The following is a 21,997-nucleotide window of genomic DNA, read 5'->3' as shown; positions in this document are numbered from 1 at the left end:
AACTATCTGGTCTTAGCACAGTTCCCTCCGCATCTATCTTCCAAAGAGAAAAGCAGAATTGTAAGGAAGAGCACCTCGTTCACTTGGATCGGGGGCAACCTGTTCAAACTTGGCCCCGATCAGATCTTAAGGCATTATGTAAGGGAGGAGGAAGTCTTTGACATCCTCCTAACCTGTCATGACGGGCCTTGTGGAGGACATTTTTCAGCCAAGAGGACTGCCTTCAAAATTTTACAGGCAGGCTACTATTGGCCCACGCTTCATCAAGATGTCAAGAGATATATCAGCCAATGTGACCGATGCCAAAGGATGGGGAAGCCAACCCCAAGGGACGAAATGCCTCTCCAACCTCAAGTGACTCTTGAACCATTCGAGAAGTGGGGCATGGATTTTGTGGGTCCTATCAATCCTCCTTCAAGGCAAAGGTCTTACATCATTGTGTGCACAGACTATCTGACCAAGTGGGCAGAAACCAAGGCAATCAAAGCAGCGACGGAAGAAAAGGTGGCTAAGTTTTTAAGAGGAAACATCTTCTACAAATTTGGCTACCCAAGAGAGCTAGTCACCGATCAAGGAAGCCAGTTCACCTCCAACTTAATTGAAGATTTGCTTGCTCATCACAAGATCAAGCATAGGACTTCCACCCCCTATCATCCTCAAGCAAATGGGCAGGTGGAAGTCACCAATAGAGCATTAGAAGGGATTTTGACTAAGGTGGTGAGCAGCAGTAGAAAGGATTGGGTAGATCGCCTGGTTGAGGCCACCTGGGCTTACAACACCACTTGGAAGACCACAACCGGTTTCACACCTTATGAACTGGTCTATGGGAAGAGAGCTTTGCTGTCAATTGAGTTCGAGTACAACACATTGAGGATGGCAGCTCAGCTGGACCTAGATCTCAGCCACGCCCAACAAGAAAGGTTATTGCAGCTGAATGGGCTAGATGAACACAGAATGCAGGCCCTTCTCCACTCAGAAGTGGTTCAACTTCAGAGGAAGATATGGCATGACCGGCACCTCAATGACAAGCAATTCCAACCGGGAGATTGGGCGCTGTTGTATGATTCCAGACACAAGGATTTCAAGGGGAAGCTGAGGACAAGATGGTTAGGGCCATATGTAGTGGAGAAGTGTAATGATAATGGATCTGTTCTTATCCGGACCATCGATGAGGAAGCCATCCCCATGCTCGTCAATGGGCATCGACTAAAGATCTACAGGAAACCTCTTTCGAGGTAAGAGTTCATCAAAACTGTGGAAAAATTAGTACTGGTCATAGAGAAGGGTTCTGCCTCTGTTTTGGGCATACCCTGAGCATCCAAAAAAAAAAATTCATAAAAAAAAAGATCCTTGGGTGAAAACCTTTCTGAGGCTCCTAAGGCAGATGGTAGGGGTGAAAACCTCATTGAGGCGCCCCCGCTGTCTCTCTGAAAAATTGGAATAAAAACAAAAAAGATCCTTGGGTGAAAACCTCTCTGAGGCGCCCAAGGCAGATGGTAGGGGTGAAAACCTCATTGAGGCACCCCTGCTATCTCCTCAAAAAAAAAAAAAAAAAAAAAAAAAAAGAGAGAAAAAAGAAAAAAGAGGCAGTAACAGAAAACAGGCTCAAGCTTTGGAAATTAATGGAGGTTGCAGGTATTCCATGCAGAAAAGGAGGCCTCTCAACTCAAGGATAAGGGTCCCTACCATGCTACTAGGTGACCTCACCAGCACTCCCTCCAGAAACACTCATCTCTTCCAAGGTTTGGGCACGGTCTGGTCATAGTTTAGCCTCCTACAGGAAGCTACAGGACTTTCTACAGGAAGTTCTGTATTTCTACAGGAAACTTCCTGTAGAATCTTGGAACGGGCCAGGACCGACTGTGTAGGAAAATTTGAAGCCCGAAGTCCAATAAGGAGGCATGCAACCAATGTTTTTCTCCAGCACCCACTGCTGTCGCCTCCTTCCACCACCATGGCTGCCATACGATTGAAATACCTGCGCAGTCAAACCAGAATGTTGGACTTTCAGAAGAAATCATTTTCAAATGAAAAACAAAGCATGCAGAGGCCGCTGCGCTACCTGTCAAGGCAATTCGAAGACCCTGCAACCGTGAACGTGACTCCACCGTTTCAGCATGCACCTGAGGAGGAGAAACGGCTACAGGATGTCCTACAGGAATCCTGTAGCAGTTGATCCGGCTAAAGTGCATGTTATGGAGATACCTGAAACTCGTGAGCCAGCGCATGCACTATCCATAGCTGAGCAACCGGTCTCGTAACCAGCAGCAGTCAGCAAACCGGAGCTCCCGTGCCTGTGCACGAAGCGGCAGCAAGCGGATCCGTCACCCTCGTCCTGAAGCGTGAGAAAAATAACGTCACAGCCGCACAGGTAAGTGCCTCACCCTGTTTCGTCAAATCACATGAATAATATTTTAAAATGTGTGTAAATATGAAAATGAATGGGTTGATCAAGTCGGGTATCCATTCAACTGGCTACCACAACCAGCTCGACGGCCTCGTCCGATCCAAAAAGCTTTGGGGGCGTCGACAAGGCAGGAAATGGACACGTGGGAAGAGTCCAGTCGGGGGGAAGCGGCGATCTAACAGGAGTGGCGGCGGTATATATGCAGGGAATGATTCATCGGTCAGGCAGACATTTAGTGGAATGATCACAGGTGACGTCGGCCAACGGGCCGGTGAGGACAGCTCACCCCGCGCCACGAGTTCCGCAGAGATTCAAATCTACCGGCTAGATCGCGTATGGCGCACTACACTCATTTATTCCAACCGCTTTGTAGCCGAGTATGCATCCGCAATTTCCTGAAGGTTGATACTCTGAGTTCTCGGCCTGCTCAGCGTCCTGTTGTTGCACAGAAGGCCCAGAACCGCTGAAGCGCTCCCCAGAACCCGTGCACGACTCCTACAGGAAGCTGTGCTACAGGAAGCTCAACGTTACGGAAAAATCAAACTGTTCACGTCAAAGGTGGCAAGTCTGGAACGAGGTAAGCCTGAACATAGTCCTCCCATGCAATTGGTTCGAAAGGTGGTGAAGTCGACGTACAAAAGGGGTAGAAAACTGTAAATTTCAGTCTGTGCATGAATTTGCAAGTGTCTTCTTATTTCTACATGAGAATTGTCATCGTCATGTATATGCGGGATTTTCTACAGGGTTTGGTTCATAATTGAGCCACTGTCAAGGCTCACCTGTAGACAGTCAAAAATTTATAAACTGTGTGCATGATAGAGGCGTAACTCTGCGCTCTGTTTGAGGAAATCCCAAAGGTCCATCTCTTTATACGTGCCAGCCAGCTCAGGCCACCACAGCAAGCTTTTACCATGCCGGGTGGGTTCATCAGGAAAGAGCCCACAGACTCAAAGAAACTACGGGAAAGCCCTGAGGTGGTAGACCTATTTTCTCGTGCACGGTGGATGTCATTCTGTGACAAGCTTCAAGGTCACGACGACGAGGTTGCAGAGGAATTCTTGCGATCCTTGCAACCAAAGTCCAAAACATTGGCTGTTGTCAACTTCAGGGGTTTGACCCTTAGGTTTACCCCACAGTTCATTAGCAGGGTCATTGATCTACCGATGGGGGTACCTTGGGATAAGGAGGAGAGAAAACTAGGCCAGAAGGCTAAGAAGGAATTCTTTTTTCCAGAGGAGCAATTCTCAGAAGACAAGAATGGAGTGCGAAGAACCAGCCTACAGCCATTCTGGAGTGAGGTCAGCCTCCAAATTATGAAGTATATCACGTGCGAGGGGCGATTCAACATCGTGTATGGATACCATTTTCGGCTGCTCACAGAACTTAGACACCAAATGGACCTACCCTCAGAGAAAAAGTTGAGCATCCCTTACTTCCCCTGCAGTCCAAGACCGAGTGTGCCACTAAGCTGAAAGAGGGGACGCCAGATCATATAGCCCATCATGGGCTCATTAAGCTCCTCGTGGAAAATTCACTTCACACGTATACCGTCCCTCTCCCCTGGGAAACCTTCCGAAATTTGACTAAGGATGATGACATCCGAGTGCTGGCTGAGGAGCTCACCTCCTCCAGCAGCGAGGAGAAGGAACCAATTCAAACAGAAAAGAAAGAGAAAGGCCGAGAAAACATGGCCAGAGCACCAAAGAAGGAGCACAAGGGAAAACATGAGGAAAAGAAAGAGCCCAAGGGAAAACAAGAGGAAAAACAAGCTGCCAAAATAGAGGGTGACAAAACCACATTAACCCCCAGGGAGAAACGGCTACAGAGCAGAGTGGAAAGGACTGAAAAGGTCCATGTCAGTGAGGGCACCTCTAAGGCAGCCTCAGCAAAATTGAAAGAAAAAGCACCCTCAGCCAAGCAGGCTAAAACGGTGCCATCTGTTTCTACAGGAAAATTGAAAACAGCTTCTACAGGAAGCCAGAAATCAGCCACTACAGGGCTTTCTACAGGAATTCCTGAGAAACGAACACAGAAGGGGAAGACGGCCGGAATTCTTGCTCGGGAGGCAGCAGCTGTGTTGGCCACCCTAAGTACCTCCCCCAAGCCAAAGGAGAAATGCAAAAGGGAGATTCTGATGTATTTCAAAGCGAGGAGAAGTGTGAGAATTAAAACTGGCAGGCCCCAACCTCCATCTAAAGACCCAATTACTATCGAAGAAACCCCTACCTCGCCAAGGGAGAAGTCCCCCTCCAAAGTATCAGTCACTTATGAGCGGGGGAGCCCCAAGACAACTACCTGGAGGGAGAGAATGGAAAGGTCAGCGTCAAAAACCCCTCTACAGGATGCTGAAGCAGTCCTACAGGAAACTTTAGCCAAGCTCAAGGAGACCGAAAGAATGGAGGGGGAGGCAGCCACCTCACCACAAAGGGAAGCAGAGGTAGAACACATCATGGAGCCTAGCCCCCAACCTAGCTTGAGCTCTTATTATAACTTTTTGGAGGCCGGGAAAATTATCCCACAAAAATTCACAGTACCGCTCTTCTTTGCATTGGAAGAAGAAAGAGTACGAACCCACACATGGATGAGGATAGCTAAATCTAAAGGAGTAGTAGATATAGGACCCTTGGAGGAACAACTCAAGGAGGAAAGAAGGGAATTAGCTATGGCCAAGCACGTGGGAAACTGCCAGTGAGTATTTCTATAGGAAGAGAATGAGAAGCTCAAACTGCAGCTACAGGAACAGAGGAAAGAAAGGGGCACAACCTCAGGGGACACTACAACAGAACATCAAGGCAAAGAAGGAATGCAAGTTGGTCTTGAGGAACTAAACCAGCATCTACAGGAAAAGGAACTGCAAGCAGACATAGAGATACAAGCTCTCAAACAGCAGTTGCAAGAAAAAGAGGCACAACTGGCCTGCATGGCCAGTTGGGCTATGGATGCTCTACAATGTAGGCAACCGGCCAAATCGTATGGCCTATACCTATGGGACCAGTGGCTGCAATTCCAGATTAATGCATTAGCATAGAGGGGTATCTCCCAGATCCAAAACCCCCAACAGTTCACAGATTTATGCAACAGTAGCTCCTCAGAGGACAAGGCCAAGCTATCAGAGTTCTACCTCCATAATTTGGCCCTTCCTAATGTAACTTCATGGGATCCCAACACGGTTGTGGGAGATATGCAGCTAATGGCATTTACCTCATGGTTAAACCACGAAGAAAAGAGAGCGACAGAGGTCAAAGATGTTATGAACCGGGAGTTGCATGAACCACTGTTAATCAGAGCAGAGCCAAGGGACCCCACTGCATTGATATCCGCCCACCAACACCTAACAACCAACCCGCAGGCTTTACTAAAATATATGGATCAGCAGGCTCAAGCTATAGCACATTTCGAGGATATGGAGCGACTACTAGGAGACAATTGTGCGCATGCTTGCACCCGGAGGTGGAACACATTGTCCCACAGCCTCAAAATCAGGGAGTATCACACTCCAACTAGAATGAGGGAGGGCCTAGTACGGGTACCTCTCTACAAGAAGTCCATGCAGAACCTCCAGGCCAGCCGGATCAGCCTCAAGCTAAGCCCACCTTTGCTTCTGGTATTGGTAGAAGGAAGCATAGAAAAAGAAGAACATAAGCAATGGGAAGAGGTGGAAAAGAAGGCTGGGTTCCATGACAGTGAGGAGGATACTACTGTGGAAGCCTGAGATGTGAGAGTGGCAGTTAAAGCAATGAAGGACGAGGAGCTGGATTAGTTGCTCAAGGATGAGCAATCATTTTAGCAGGGGGGTGATGATGAGCCCCAAATTTGGTAACATCTTGGGCTCATTTGGCCTAACTACCCTTGTTCAATCCTTCATTTTTCATAACTTATGCATTATTTTCTAATATTTTTATGTCATTTGTACGAATGAGGGTAGTCACTATTCCTAGGTGGCTAACACGTGCTCATTTCAGGATTTTTTGATACATGTTGAAGCAAAACCGAGCAGACATGGGCTAGGAGACAGCCAAGCTTGGGTTGAGGATTCGTAGGGGGTTTGTCTATGGCATTAAATAACCTCCCTCGGGATCTTCACCCCCAACTCCGAGCTCCAAAGGCCAACAAAACCAGATCTAGAAGGCAGCCAAGTAGATTTCTTGGAAGGAGCTGTTCACTCACAGTTTGGGCAGCCAAGTCCCATAAACTTAGGAGGCCAGCTAGGGCCTCGTAGTGTATAAATGATAAGGCTTCAGCCTTCGAAAAGGACTTTTTGAAAAACTTTTGCACATTCTGCACTACGTGCTGCTAGCTCTGTTTTGTTCTTTTGTAGCCATTATTGGCATAACTCTTGACTTATGATTATTTTTTTGATAATGGGAAGCAGTCAGATTTGATATCAGCTCTGAGGTTTTTATAGGAGCCATAGCTCTCGGGGTTGGGCCCAACCTGAGAGCCTAGGGCCTCCTTATTTGTATTGTTATCTTTCCTTTCAGCACTGTGATTTTCCTTTTATGCATCTAAACGAAGTTTGTTGAGCTCAGATTTAGATGTGTTGGTTAAGTAGGATATTGTTGATGAATAGAATTACTTCGGATGTATAGAATAGATTGATAAGACAAATATTGATAAAAGCTCCATAAAAGGGTTGCCTGCACTCTCAGTTTCACCTCTCCCTTATTGGATTAGGGGCTGGAATTGTGGAGCTAGTGCTGCTCAGCAAAAACACTAGTTTGCTTGGCCATGCAATCATTGGTGTAATGTTTTTCATTTGTAGAAGTTAGTCATGCGTTTAGACCTTTTTAGATGTTCCTTTGATTAAGTGTTGTACATGGTTCTCTTTGGGAATAAAGCTGCTGTTCATTCGTTTCATTGACAGTTTGGATAAATTAGCTAAGATTTCGGTTGTATGCAGGACTTGGTTGATTCAGTTAAGTGCACACCGTGCAGGGCTTATCCATCTTTCTCTCATCCACCTAAGCTTCGTCCAGGCCAGCTGCTCCATCTCCTAGTCAGCTTCCTCATCTCACAACTCCTCTTCTGTCCACGTAACCCTACCTTCTTGCTCTTCCATTGCCTTGGTCTTCCTTAAGACAAGTTAGCTCTCCACACCCTCTCATCACTTCATCCATCAGTCGCTGGGTCATCTCAGACCCCTACCCTACCTCCCTATCCATTCATGCATCCTCTTTCACTCACCCATCCTCCAAAATCCAACGTCAGAACATCCTGTAGAAATTTCTGGACATCCTATAGAAATTCCTGAAACATCCTGTAGAACCCCTGCAGACTTCCTGTAGAAGCTCACAAGTGAGGTTGTTGGATAGCCAAACTTGGTGAAACTCTCTGGAAGGGTGTTAGGGACTCCTTAGACCCTCTTTGAGCCTTCCCAACCTTTTCCGAGCATTCCTCCTCATTGATCCGCCCTTGCACAGTAAGAAGCCAGTTAAAAGTACACGTATGATAATTTTGATAACGTAACCAAAAATACAAAAACATGTGTTCTTTAGATAGAGATAGCATAGGCATGTGCATTTCACCTTTTGTAGAATTAATGGCATCTTCTTCAATAGTTTGCCTCCTCTCCTTTGCATCAATAGGACTAGCTGGTAGAATTAGGGTTTGCTAGGGTTATGTTACTCTTTGACTTTCAGTTTCTTTCTGCAAGTAGATCAACTTCCTTTGAGGTAGCTTCCATCCATCAGGTATAAAGCTTCTTCTAAGAGCTCATAGAAGTTGGCTTGAGCCCCTAGCGGACTTGTGCCAGCTGACCAAGTGACAGTTGCAACAAGAGCTAGTACTTGTGCATACAGCACCGTCGCTTCCAAGTTTGTTACGAACTACCGGGTTGATAAAATTAAAGAAGGGAGTTCCAGGAGTTGTAGCATTATTGCTACAATACTGGGGCCCACCACTAAATATTGGGCAAGACATCCTAGTGTGGGTGTTCATTTCGGTTATTATGGCTAAGGAAATTGGCAAAGGCAAAGGCTTTGGAAAAGCAAGAGGCATTATTTGGCATTTATTTATGGAAATAATGGAAAATAAGAGAAAAGGAAGGTGAAAGGTTACAAGTTGCATGCGAGGAGGAAATTGAAGGAAAATAATGGATAACAAAGAAAATAGAGGCCTCATTGATAAAAAGGCTTATGAGGATTAGTGGGTAGGCTTGGTTAGTGTAACCTTTTGTCAATTCAGTTTTGGAGCTCAACTCTCATTATCCTCTCTCTCTCTCATACTCTTGGATACTTAGAGTTTTCTTGGAGCACTCTTGGAGGGTGTGGCATACTTGTATTTTTCGAGCAAGAAGGCAAAGGAAGAACATGAAAGTGCAAGAGGACATCGGGATCAACAGCTACAACAATTTTTCTTGCAGGTTCCAAGTTGCATGTATGTTTTCCTCACTATTTTTTGCGTGCATGGCATATGCATGTGGATTATTGGTCATGATTTGTCACTGGCATGGAGGATTTCCTAGATTAACAGTGGATTGCCTAGCATTACCATTTCCTGGATAACCATGGAGATTGTGGGTTTATTTCCTAGTTTTGTTTTGGTTGGTTCTCATGTTTCCTTAGATTAGGTTGAGTTATTAGTTCCTCGAAGCCCTGGTTGGACAAATTCTCTAGAAACCCTGTGACATCTTGGGTTGAGTTACTAGTCCTAGAAGCCGTGGTTGGAAAAATGCTCTAGAAGCCCTTGGTGGGTTGAGCTACTAGTCCTAGAAGCCTTGGTTGTATAAACGCTCTGGAAGCCAAATGACAGTTGTGGGTTGAGTTAATAGTCCTGGAAGCCTTGGTTGGAACAAATGCTCTGGAAGCCCTAGAAGGCTTGGATAGAGTCCAATCTGATGATGGTTTTGTGATGTCCATCCGTGAGGTGGAATCACTGTTTGATGGATTGAGGTGGATGACCTCTAGAAGCCTTGGATGGTTTTGGATTGATGTGTTCTATGAGATCCCACATTTGTGCTTGGAATATGGCACAAGGGTGAATGGTTGAAGAGAGAATTGGCTTAACCATTCTATGGTCAGGTGGAATATGGAAGTCCCATCCCGGGTTTGGATTTTGCATCATCAATAAGAGGTTATTTATCCTTGTATTTATATGAGTATTATACTGGTTTATATGTGGATCATATGGTTGTGATTTCATTGGTATTTCTGTTGTTAATATGTTGGTTATATATGTGTTTTATGACAATAGCTATGTATGGATCTCATCATGTTTTTACTTGTAAATGAATGAACAATGTATCAATGACCTATTGATGAAATGGTAGTCAATGTGTTGATGCATCAACATCTCTTAGTGATTCTCAGCTAAGTATGAGACCCCTATGCTCATATCTGTTATTTACACCTGTAGATTACATATTCATATGTTTGACAAAATGCCTGTCATGGCTAGTAGGGGTCCCGTCAAGATCATATTTAAGTAATTTATTTTGCATTGTCATTTCCCTGTTATCTTACTATTTCAAAGATGTCATTCTATTCTGGGAAGTGACCTGGGCTCTTGGCCTGAAAAAGTGGCTCAAATCCCAGGGACGATGGCACAACACTATGTAAAAAAGTCCCTCGATGCTAGCTTGCAGGCTTGTGAGAGCGTCCAAATGTCCCTGGATTTTGACATGCCCATAGCATGAGAGCGTCCAGAGGTCAAGTAGTCCAAAATCTCAGTGGGACCTAAGGGCTGGTTGGAAGAAAGGTTGGATTGGCTCTTGAGGGTCCTAATGCTGATGTTGAATGTCTGTATGGTGTGTTTATGTCGGTTCCACTTCCTTAACGTGGCTTAGGAGGTCAAATAATATGATAGTGGCCTCTCGTCGCATGTTTACCCTGACTGGCTAGTTGTTTGGGTAGATATGGGAGGAGGGTGTTACATGTTTCATGTAACTTTGAATTGAGTTAGATTCTCAAAAATGATCAAAATTTTAGATTGATTAGAATTCTGATTTCTTATGTTGTTGAATTTGCTTAACTAAAAAATAATGTACTACACTATTAGATGACATCTATGTGAGCATTCCCCAATGGGGGTGAACCTATGTAGACGAACCCTAATAGAGTACGTGATTTCCATGACTAAGAGTCTCGTCATTATAAATGCAATTGCTTGGTAAGTGTTATGGGGATGTACGAGAGTATATTTGTTTCTAGGTTTTCTCACGCACTAGTAATGGATTATATATTATTGGACCAATTGCCACACTCTCTTGAAATTCATGACATCAAAATCTCTCAGCTCATTGATGAGTGCATGATGTCTGAACGGATTGGAGGTTTTGAAGGGTGTGTCTGGCATGCCAATTATCTATTCGATGACCCAACAATCACCACTAACACTTCTCAGGTGTTGGTATTTGTATTCACAATAGACTTTTATAACTACATGGATATCTCTTATGGGTGGAAAAATGTTTACAACCGTTGTGGTGGTGAAGATGGTCTCATCAACTTGTGCAACCTCTGGTATATGTTGCCCCCTTATCCTATTTCATTGACTAATTTCCTCTTTTATGGTTTATATTTGGTTATGGTGTTTGATGTTTCAGTCAAGTTAATTTTCACTTGGGCCCCTATTACTTGCTCCATAATAACATAGGTGGGTCAATGTTCTTCGTATTGTTTCTCCATAACACTAAAACTGGGCCTTATTTTGAATTGGCGACGTTATTGTCACTATTGTTGCTCCAAAGCTCCGAACCTACCAGTGTATCCTTCAATTTCCTTGTCTTGGTTTGCAGGGTATGGTATCCAAGCTCTTTCTCCATCTGGTTCTAAGAGGGTGAGTCGGGTGTTGGCCCTTGTCAGTTCTTCTCTTCCTGTTGTTTTTGTCAAGCTCAAGAGCCCAATTTAGTTGGTTTGTATATTTAGTTTTCCCAGGTATGGTTGTTCGAGGCTCTCCCTAGTTTTCAATTGATTTTTATCTCTTTGCCACTAGTTACTCTCCTTATTGCATTCACCTTCTAGGGTGAGACTTTTGTTCTTGGGGCCCTGGTCTTCCTGCTTCTTATTTTTGGTCTCCCTCTCCTCAACTTGTATTTGGTATTAGGTCACTCCACTTCCCTTTTTTCTTGTTTCTCCTCATCTCTCATGGCTCCTCAATAATGCATGCCTAGTCGTAGAGGAGGAAGTCCAAGTTCCTCTTCCTCCACAGACAGGCTCTTTGGATGGGAATCTGTGGTGAATTTCTTCGACTCTATTCCTTCGGAAGTGAGGATAGATATTCTTCTATTGGAGTTGAAAGAATTTGGTGGGAGATCTTATTTTTCTAACTTAGAAGTATCATGAGACAAGTGCAACTGGGTTCAAGACCCGGGGCATTTTAGGAAACATCGCCTACGTTTCCTTCACTTTATAACTCCGCACCAAAAAATCGAGACCTTTATCCGCATGGTTATAAGGGACAAACAAGTCAACAATTATAAATTGTTTGCAGGTCATGGATCCATCAAAAGGATGCTCCGCAATCTTTGCTTCAACCTCGATTATATTGAATCCAAACTGGCTAGAGTGGAGAAATATGTAGTCTTTGGATCAGACACTGAGTCAATGGAGGATCATGAGGCTCCTGCGGTTATTAATGATGTGTCTTTGACTATAGCACCTCGGATTTGTACCTCACATCAACCAAATTCAACGCCACTCTCTATGATTCACATCTTCGACTAGTCTCCAAGGAACATACTACTCCTTCAAATGATATGATGGCGCTGGTATGGTTGGATTAGTTTCTGTTTACTCATGGCTCTCTTTTTAGGTCTCAGAGACCTTTTTTCTAGTTCTTCTAATAGTGTAACTACTTTTGGCACCTATTCTACAAGGTTTTCAACACCTTTTTTATAGTTCCTTTCTTTTTGTTTTTTGAATACAATCACTGGTCATGTAATTCAATACTGATTAAGTGGTGACTACAGTTGCCTAGTGTTAGTGAGTGTGTCACTTGTTTTTTTTTTTCTCTTAGTTAGGGAATATTTAATTCCTTTTTGTTCATATTGACTACAACTGAATAACATCAATATGTGCCTCTGAGGGGGATACATGCATATCCTATAGTCAAGTTTTATTTTGAACCATGGACTGATCTAGTTGGAAATACATGCCTCGTATGGAACCACTATCAATGTAATACTTCTTTTTTCTAATCGAAATCATTTGCAAGAATTCACAAAAAAAAGACATCTATGTGAGCGTACTTCACAAGGTTAAACAAGGCATATAATTAAAACTGGCCAATGATGAACCAATTTGCAGTGTGGTGATATTAATACACACATGCACGTGTCACATTCTATACAAAGACCCACATAATCGTGATAGACAAGGTAGGTCCCCATACCTAACCCAACATTAAGGGAATCACTTTATGAATGTTGAGAATATGGTGTTCAAAGATCTAAGCTAGTGTCGAGTGTTTTAATTTCAAAACAAGAGTTTGCTTAAGTGTATTCACCTAGAGAAATTGTTCTTGGATATCTCTAACCTTGTATTAAACACTCCTTTAATTGTGGGCATCTAATAATACAAAAAGTATGAGTTTCCATTGATATAGAATTTTAGTCAATTTTTTGACAATCTAAATTAAGTCATAATTGTGTCAAAATTCTTAGTAACATTTTTGTCAGAATCATTAAAATATTGTTTTATAATTCATAAATATTGAATCATGATAAAACTTCATTCTTAAAATTTATACTAAATTAGTTTCAAATTTATGATTAAAAAAATGATTCATTTATTATAAAATTAACTTTATTTAATCATTATATTAAACTTCGATCAAAATTTAAGAAATTCAAATTTAATCTAACATCAAAATTCAAAAAATACTAATACATTGTTTAATATAATATGTACATCACAAATACAAAATTTTGATCAAAACCTATTTAAATTATTCTAGAGATAAAAGTGTAGTGTTTATTACATAAAAACATTGTTGAACATAATCTGTACAACATCACCAATACAAAATTTTGATCAAAACCTATTTAAATTATTCTAAAGATAAAAGTGTACTATTCATTACATAAAAACAAAACTTTAAAATAAATATTATGCTTTTCCCGGTTACTAAAAGTGTACTATTCATTACATAAAAACAAAACTTTAAAATAAATATTATGCTTTTCCCGGTTACTAAACATTTGAAGAAACTTGACCATGTTTTGATACTATCATGAGCCAAAATATTTAATATATAACATTGAAAAGAATATACAAATTTAAAATAGGAATAAATGTTGTGCTCCCCTTATACAAGTTTAGGGGAATACATGTTGTGCTCCCCTTACTAACTAAATATCTAAAAAAATCTTGACCATATTTTTAGTGCTACTATTTACCAAAATATTTAATATATAACTTTGCAAAAGATATGCAAGTTCTTGATTAAGGGGCAACTAATATACAGCCAAAGGCCAATCAAATAGTGTATAACCTTACACAATAAACAGATAGTGGAGTATGTTATATATTTAAAAATTTAATAAAGCATTTAAAAAATATCTATTTTTTTAAATCATGATTTTTTTTAAATTAAGAAAATAATTTTTTAAGATTTTAAAAATAAATAATATATTTTGAATTTTTTGATTTTATTTATTTATTTTTATTTTTGTTTTTATGTTTTATTTTTTATTGGAGATAAGATTTATTACAAATTAAATTATTTTTAAGTGTGATTTTTTGAAAGTTTTTTTTTCCAAATCTAATTTGTTTAAAATTTGACTGTATAATCAAAATATATTTGAGATTTTTAGAACGCTGAATCTATATATCCAGTCAAAAAACCCAATTTAAACAACAAAAATAAAAAAAACAAATAAATCGACCATCTCAACTCAACTCATTTTCTCCGGCAGATACCGATAATCGGGTGACGGGTCAAAATCGAGTCGGGCGGGCATGTACAACTGCCAACGATTTTGTGAGATAAAGCATGTTCGGCAGGAATAACTGTGCAGTGGTTGGTGGAGACCACGCATATCTGTACAGTGTGACAGTCGTCCGGGCCACGTGAGTCGATAGGTAAAGGGTATTGATCCAACGGCTGCATGTGGGGTTAAGTTTTCACATGCATGGATCCATTCCGGGGGGATCGAGTTACTCCACGTGCGAATTATTATATGAACAATCATTTATGAACAATCATTTATAGTTCTCCCTTCAGTCTCCCGTAAGTTCCTCAAGCTCAAACCCTTTCAATCTCTCACACATGAAATGATGTTATGAGAGGAGGGAGGAGGCCTTTTATTCTTCATTTTTTTTTTTTTTTCATTTCCTTTTAAAAAATCATTTTTTTTCCTTTTTTGGGTTGTTTATCCTTTTCGCTATTAAAAATGACTTCTTTCTGACGGGGAGCGATACAATCACTCTCTTCTAATGCTAAGAGCGCTACCTCGCAATTTTGGTTTGGTGAACAATTTGTTGCGATCCAAGTCTCCAGAGACATATTATAACTAGCCCATCTATGGCATTTATGAGATATTTGTATTTGGCATAACAGTGAAAACCGATCTTTCGAAGTTATCGAATCTCTAGAAATTATGGTTTCGATTAAACAAAAAAAGAAAAAGATATATATATATATATATATAATATATATAATATATATATAATAAAAAATCTTATTATGTGATAAGTGCTTTGTACTTTTTGTTACGAAGGAGAAGTGTAATTTTTTCAATGATATATATATATATAAAGAAAGCAATTGAAAATAAAAGAGATTTCCATTATATTAAAAGACACTTTTTAGGTGTCGATATGGGGAAATGAGTAATACCTCTTTACTAATTGAATTTGATGTGTTAAAAAACAATAGCTTAAATGATAATTAACGAGTTTAATTACCCTTCCACCTCATGTTAGCTCATGTTAGCTTGTATAGTAAAAATTTGAAAAAAATATTTACAACTTACAAAATTCAATCCTCTTTATACATATTAAATTTTACATGTTTTTAAATTAAGCATGTTTTTAATTAGCTAAATTATATGTCAAAATTCTCCAACAAATATCACAAAAAAACTGAATAATAGTTGCAAAGTTTTCACAAAACTTAAATCAACACATACCCTTTAAACTTCCAGAAGAGGGTGAAATTGCATATTTGATATTGATGGCGATGTGGTTTTGGAAAAGCAGTGGAAGAAAGGGTCTTAAATTGTGGAGGAAGAATGCGTTCTCCTATAGATTTCACTTAATTTGGCATTAGAACTATATTGCATCTTTGTTTATTTATTTGTGTTACTGATTTTAGGGAGTTTGTTTTCCTGGCAAGTTTTTAAATAAGTTCTGGTTTTTTTTCCCGAAAAGAATGTATTCAATGAGGAGAGTTGTTTTTAATGAATATTTGTGAATAAGGATAAGTTAATTTTGTATTTTTTTTTCTTTTTATAAATTTAATAAAAAATTGGTAAATTTTTATATATTTTTTTAATTAAAAAATTAATATTTATAAATGTTTTATGTAATTTTGAATTGATTTAGATTCTCAAAAAGTTGATCAAAAATTTAGATTGATTAGAATTCTGATTTCTTCCATTGTTGAATTTACCTAACTAAAAAACAATGTACTACACTATTAGATGATGTCTATGTGAGCATTCCCCGATGGGGGTGAACCTATGTAGATGAACTGTGACAGAGCGCATAATTTTCAAGCCTAAGAGTCTCGTCATTATAAACGCAATTGCTTGGTAGGTGTTACGAGGATGTACCAAAGTATATTTGTTTCTAGATTTTCTCACGCAGTAGTAATGGCTTCTATATTGTTGGACCGATTGGCGCACTCTCTCAGAATTCATGACATCACAATCTATCAACTCATTGATGAGTGCATGATGTTTGAATGGATTGGAGGTTTTGAAGGGTGTGTCGGGCATGCCAATTTTCTATTCAACAACCCAAAAATCACTGCTAACACTTCTCAGGTGTTGGTATTTGTATTCACAATAGACCTTTATAGTTACATGGATATCTCCTGTGGATGGAAAAATGTTTATGACCATTGGGGTGGTGAAGAAGGTCTCACGACTTGTGTGACCTCTAGTATATGCTACGCCCTTATCCTATTTCATTGACTAATTTCCTCTTTTATGGTTTATCTCTGGTTTTGGTGTTTGATGTTTCAATCAAGTTAATTTTCGCCTGGACCCCTATTGCTTGTTCCATAATACCTTGGGTGGGTCAATGTTCTTCATTCTATTTCTCCATAACATTGGAACAAGGTCATCTTTTGAATTCATGGTGGTATTGTCACTATTGTTGCTCCAAAGCTCTGAACCTACTAGCGTATCCTTCAACTGCCCTGTCTTGGTTTGTAGGGTATGGTACCCGAGCTCTTTCTCTATCTGGTTCTAAGAGGGCGAGTCAGGGGTTAGCCGTTGTTGTTTCTTCTCTTCCTGTTGTTTTTCTCAAGCTCAAGAGTCTAATTTTAGCTGGTTTGTATATTCAGTCTACCCAGTTGTGGTTGTTTGGGGCTCTCCCTAGTTTTCAGTTGATTTTCATCTCTTTGCCACTAGTTACACTCCTTCTTTCATTCACCTTCTGGGGCAATACTTTTGTTCTTGGGGCCCTGGTCTTCCTGCCTATTATTGCTGGTCTCCCTCACCTCGGCTTGTATTTGGTTTTGGATCACTCCACTTCCCTTTTTCTGGTTGCTCCTCGACTCTCATGGCTCCTCAAAAATGCATGCCAAGTCATAGAGGAGGAAGGCCAAGTTCCTCTTCCTCCAGACATAGGATCTTTGGATGGGAATCTGTGGTGAATTTCTTCGACTCTATTCCTCTCGAAGTAAGGAGAGAGATGCTTCTCTTGGAGTCGAAAGAATTTGGTGGGAGATCTTATTTTTCTAACTCATAAGTATCAGGAGACATAGTGCAATTGGGTTCTGAACCTGGGGCATTTCAGGAAACGTTGCCTACATTTCCTTCACTCTATAACTTCATATCAACAACTCGAGACCTTGCTCCACATGGTTATAAAGGACAAACCAGTCGAAAATTATAAATTGTTTGCAGGTCAGGAAGACATCAAAAGGATGCTCTACAATCTTCACCTCAACCTCGATGATATTGAATCCATACTAGCTAGATTGGAGAAATATGTAATCTCTGGATCAGACACTGAGTCAATGGAGGATCATGAACCTCTTGAGATTATTAATGATGTGCCTTTGACTGTAGCACCTCCAGTTGCTACCTCAGCTCAGACAAATCAATGCCACTCCCTCTGATTCTCATCTCCGACTAGTCTCCACAGAACATACTACTCCCGCAAATGATATCATGGCGCTAGTATGGTTGGCTTAGTTTTTGTTGCACTGTTGGCTCTCGTTTAAGATCTCAAAGACCTTTTTTCTAGTTCTTCTGATGGTGTGACTACTTTTGGCACCTATTCTACAAGGTTTTTAGCATCTGTTTGCAGTTCCTTGCTTTTGTTTTTTGAATACAATCACCGATCATGTAATTCAATATTGATTAAGTGGTGACTATAGTTGGCTAGCGTTAGTGAGTGTGTCACTTGGCTTTTTCTCTCTCTCGGTTAGGGATAATGTAATTCCTTTTTGTTCATAATGACTACAATTGAATAACATTAATATGTGTCTCTGAGGGGGATAAGTGCATATCCTATAATCTAGTTTTATTTTGAGCCATGGACTGATCTAGTTGGCAAGATAAGCCTTGTATGGAACTGATATCAATGTAATACTTACTTTTTCTAATAGAAATCATTTGCAAGAATTCACAAAAAAAGACATCTACGTGAGTGTACCTGACAACATTAAACAAGGAATATACTTAAAACTTGCCAATGATGAACCAATTTGTAGCGTGGTGATATTTATACACACATACAAATGTCACATTCTATACAAAGGCCTACATAATCATGATAGGAAAGGTAGGTGTCCATACCTAACCCAGCATCAAGGGAATCACTTTATGAATGCTGAGAATATGGTGTTCAAAGATCTAAGCTATTGTCGAGTGTTTAATTTCAAAACAAGAGTTTGCTTAAGTGTATTCACGAAGAGCAATTGTTCCTAGATACCTTTAACCTTATATCAAATATTCTTTTAATTGTGGGTATCTAATGATACAAAAAGTATTAAGTTTCCATTGTGATGGAATTTTAGTCAAATTTTTGACAATCTAAATTAAATTCAAAATCATTAAAATATTGTTTTATAATTCATGAATATTGAATCATGATAAAACTTCATTCTTAAAAATTATACTAAATTGTATCAAATTTATGGTTAAAAAAAATCATTCATTACAAAATTAACTTCATTTTGTCATTATATTAAACTTCAAACTTATTAAAATTTAAAAAATTCAAATTTAATCAACACCAAAATTCAAAATATACTTAATACCTTATTTAATATAAAAATATACTAAATACATTGTTTAATATAATATTCAAAATATACTTAATACCTTATTTAATATAAAAATATACTAAATACATTGTTTAATATAATCTGTACAACATCACCAATACAACATTTTAATCGAAACCTATTTAAATTACTCTAAAGATAAAAGAGCACTCTTCATTACATAAAAACCAAACCCTAAAATAAATATTATGCTTTTCTCCATTACTAAACCTGTGAAGAAACTTGACCATGTTTTAATACTAGTATATGCCAAAATATTTAATATATAACATTGAAAAAGATATACAAATTTAAGATAAGAATAAATGTTGCGTTCCCCTTATACAAAGGTAGGGGAATAAATTTTGTGCTCCCCTTAGTAACTAAATATCTAAAAAAAATCTTGACCATATTTTTAGTTCAATTATTTACCAGAATATTTAATATATAACTTTGCAAAAGATATACAAGTTTATGATTAAAGGGCAAGTAATATACAGCCGAAGTATATATAACTTGCCAATTTTAAAAATTAATAACGTATTTGTATCCCTATACCTAATAGGGTGACGGGTCAAAAGCGCGCCGGGCGGGCATGTACAACTGCCAACTATTTTGTGAGATAAAGCATGTCCGGCAGGATTCGCAGAATAACTGTGCAGCGGTTGGTGGAGACCACGTATATCTGTACAGTGTGACAGTCGTCCGGGCCACGTGAATCGATAGGTAAAGGGTATTGATCCAACGGCTGCATGTGGGGTTAAGTTTTCACATGCAGGAGATCGAGTTACTCCAGGTGCCCATTATTATATCCACAATCATTTATAGAAAAATTAAATAGTTTAATTTTTTGGTTTAAAATTTAGTAAAGTTTTTGTTGAAATTGTAAGTTAGTTTCCAAAATTTTAGTGCTTAACGGATTTTCAAAACATTGAATCCATTTATGTATTAAAAATGCAATTTAAACAATGAAAAATCACAATCTTAGAAATAATTGTATGGTGAGAACATTTTGATGATGTGTTGTTTAAAATGAGAGAGAAATGTGATTATTTCATGCTCCATATGGAGTTGTTTATTTATTTTTATTTTTTAACTCTCGGGCTTTCTATTAAATAGTAGACAATTCCAGTACATATACAAGTAATTATCCAAAATAAACATGATCATTAGTAAAAGTCCTTATTGCTTCCCAAGTTTCCAAGATCTATCACAAACAAGAGTCAAGCATGTAACTAGAAGGATTCAAAAAAGAGCACAATTTTATGATAAACAAAATAGCCACCAAAAAAATCCAGAATCAAGTTTAAGGCATATCAAGATTTCCCTCCTGCATCACCTTGCCATCAACTAAAACTCTGAAATGTATTGAACATGTTGCAAACGACCAAACCTTGCTTTGAGATTCCATCCGCCACCAAGTTACACTCCTGTAGACATGTGAAAGGGTGATATGATCAAAAGAGCCTAAAAGTAGCTTTATGTGATCCATCCATCCAATTAAGAAGGGAGCCGAGAAGGAGGACCACCCAGTGACAACATCAATGGTGGAGCTAGAGTCCCCATACACTAAAAACTTTAGCAACTGTAGACATTTGGAAAAAACCAACAAACCCCAAAGTGCTAATAACTCAGCCTTGGAGTTCAACCTAATCCCCCATACTAGAAGAGGAGAAAATGTATGTGAGGATTAATCCTCAACCATGCCCCACATCCACACCTACTATCCTATGTCGCGCCATCGAAGAAACCTACATGAAAGACCGCTTGCAATGGAGGACAACATGTTTTGGAAATGTTATTAGCCCGAGTGGATTACCTCCCCACTGACAACTAGGCTAAAATATTAGAGCAAATTTTGGAGACATTAAGTGGTTTGTCTTCAAAGATCACAAGATTTCTTGCATGCCAAATCTCCCATATAGTATATATAGGAAGAGCTTTATATCTCCCTCTCTTGCTGAACCACCACCTGAACCAAGACTCCATAGTATCAAAGGAACCCACTTGAGGAATCTGAACTTGCTTCAATACTCACCTAGACCTCAACAAACATGGGAAAATGGATAAACGAATGTGCAATGCTTTCCTATTCCATATGACAAAAAACATACAACCTTGGACCAAGGTATCCCCATTTTCAAATGTTGCCCCAGGTTAGAATTTTGTTTTTCCAGAGCAACCAGTAAAAGATGGTCTCCTTTAAAGGAACATACCACCTCCAAACTTTCTTGTACCAACACTTGTTAGTAATAGGGTTGACATTATTCAAAATATACTGGTAAATGTCTGAAACCACCACTAAACCATTTTCATAACACGATTCCACACTAGTTTATCACCAATATCCTTCTTCATGAAGGCAACTAATCGAAAATCCTATATAAGGCTACGTTAGGTCGTCACAAGGTTGTCTGATAATCCGATCTCCTTCGCACTCTTCCACAATGGGTACGAAAGATCTGGATGCCATCTCTCAATAGATTTATCCAGGAACAAGATGCCTCTTGTATGTAGAGGAACAATAAGGCTAGGGTTGGAATTATGAAATGGACCAACAGCCAAAATGGAGTCCCAAACAATTAGAATTTTATCACCCCTACTAAAGGACTAGAGCATCTTACCAAGCAACCATTTTACTAACATTAGAAAATCTCATCCAGATGTAGAAGCCTTTTTTAACCCCAATCATACCCTTTTTGTACCAAACTAAGAAGGCCCAACCTTTTAGACAATTCTATGCTATAATATCTTTCCAAATAACCCTACCAAACAAAGTCTGCCATAATGATTTTTTCAGTAGAGCCTAGTCAAACTTCTTCAAATCAAGGATACCCCATCCTACAACATCTTTCCCCTTTGATTTGGCTTCAAAGTTAACCAGGTGGAATTTATTGTGCCCCTTATTCCCAAACCAATATGGAGTTGATACATTGCAGGAACACACACACATAAACAACTAATGTAGATCCATATTAACCCTTGATCTATCAAGTGTCGAGAAGGAGGTGCAAACCTTTCTCTCAATTTTGAACATTAAAAGAGGTTTGCATCTAAACGGATTCGATCTCTCTCGGAACTTGATAGAGACCTCCCTCAAAACTTGATAGATCCAAAGTCAAGATGAACCTTAATATTTATAAAATATATGTACTAAGAATAGATTTTGTAAGGTATCGGTTATTTTTTAATATTGATTAACTCATC

This window comes from Pinus tabuliformis, chromosome 1_2 (assembly GCF_031772625.1).
Source record: "Pinus tabuliformis cultivar Carrire ecotype Pingquan chromosome 1_2, CPIR1, whole genome shotgun sequence".
Taxonomy (NCBI): Eukaryota; Viridiplantae; Streptophyta; class Pinopsida; order Pinales; family Pinaceae; genus Pinus; species Pinus tabuliformis.
Note: the sequence above shows the minus strand (reverse complement) of the source record.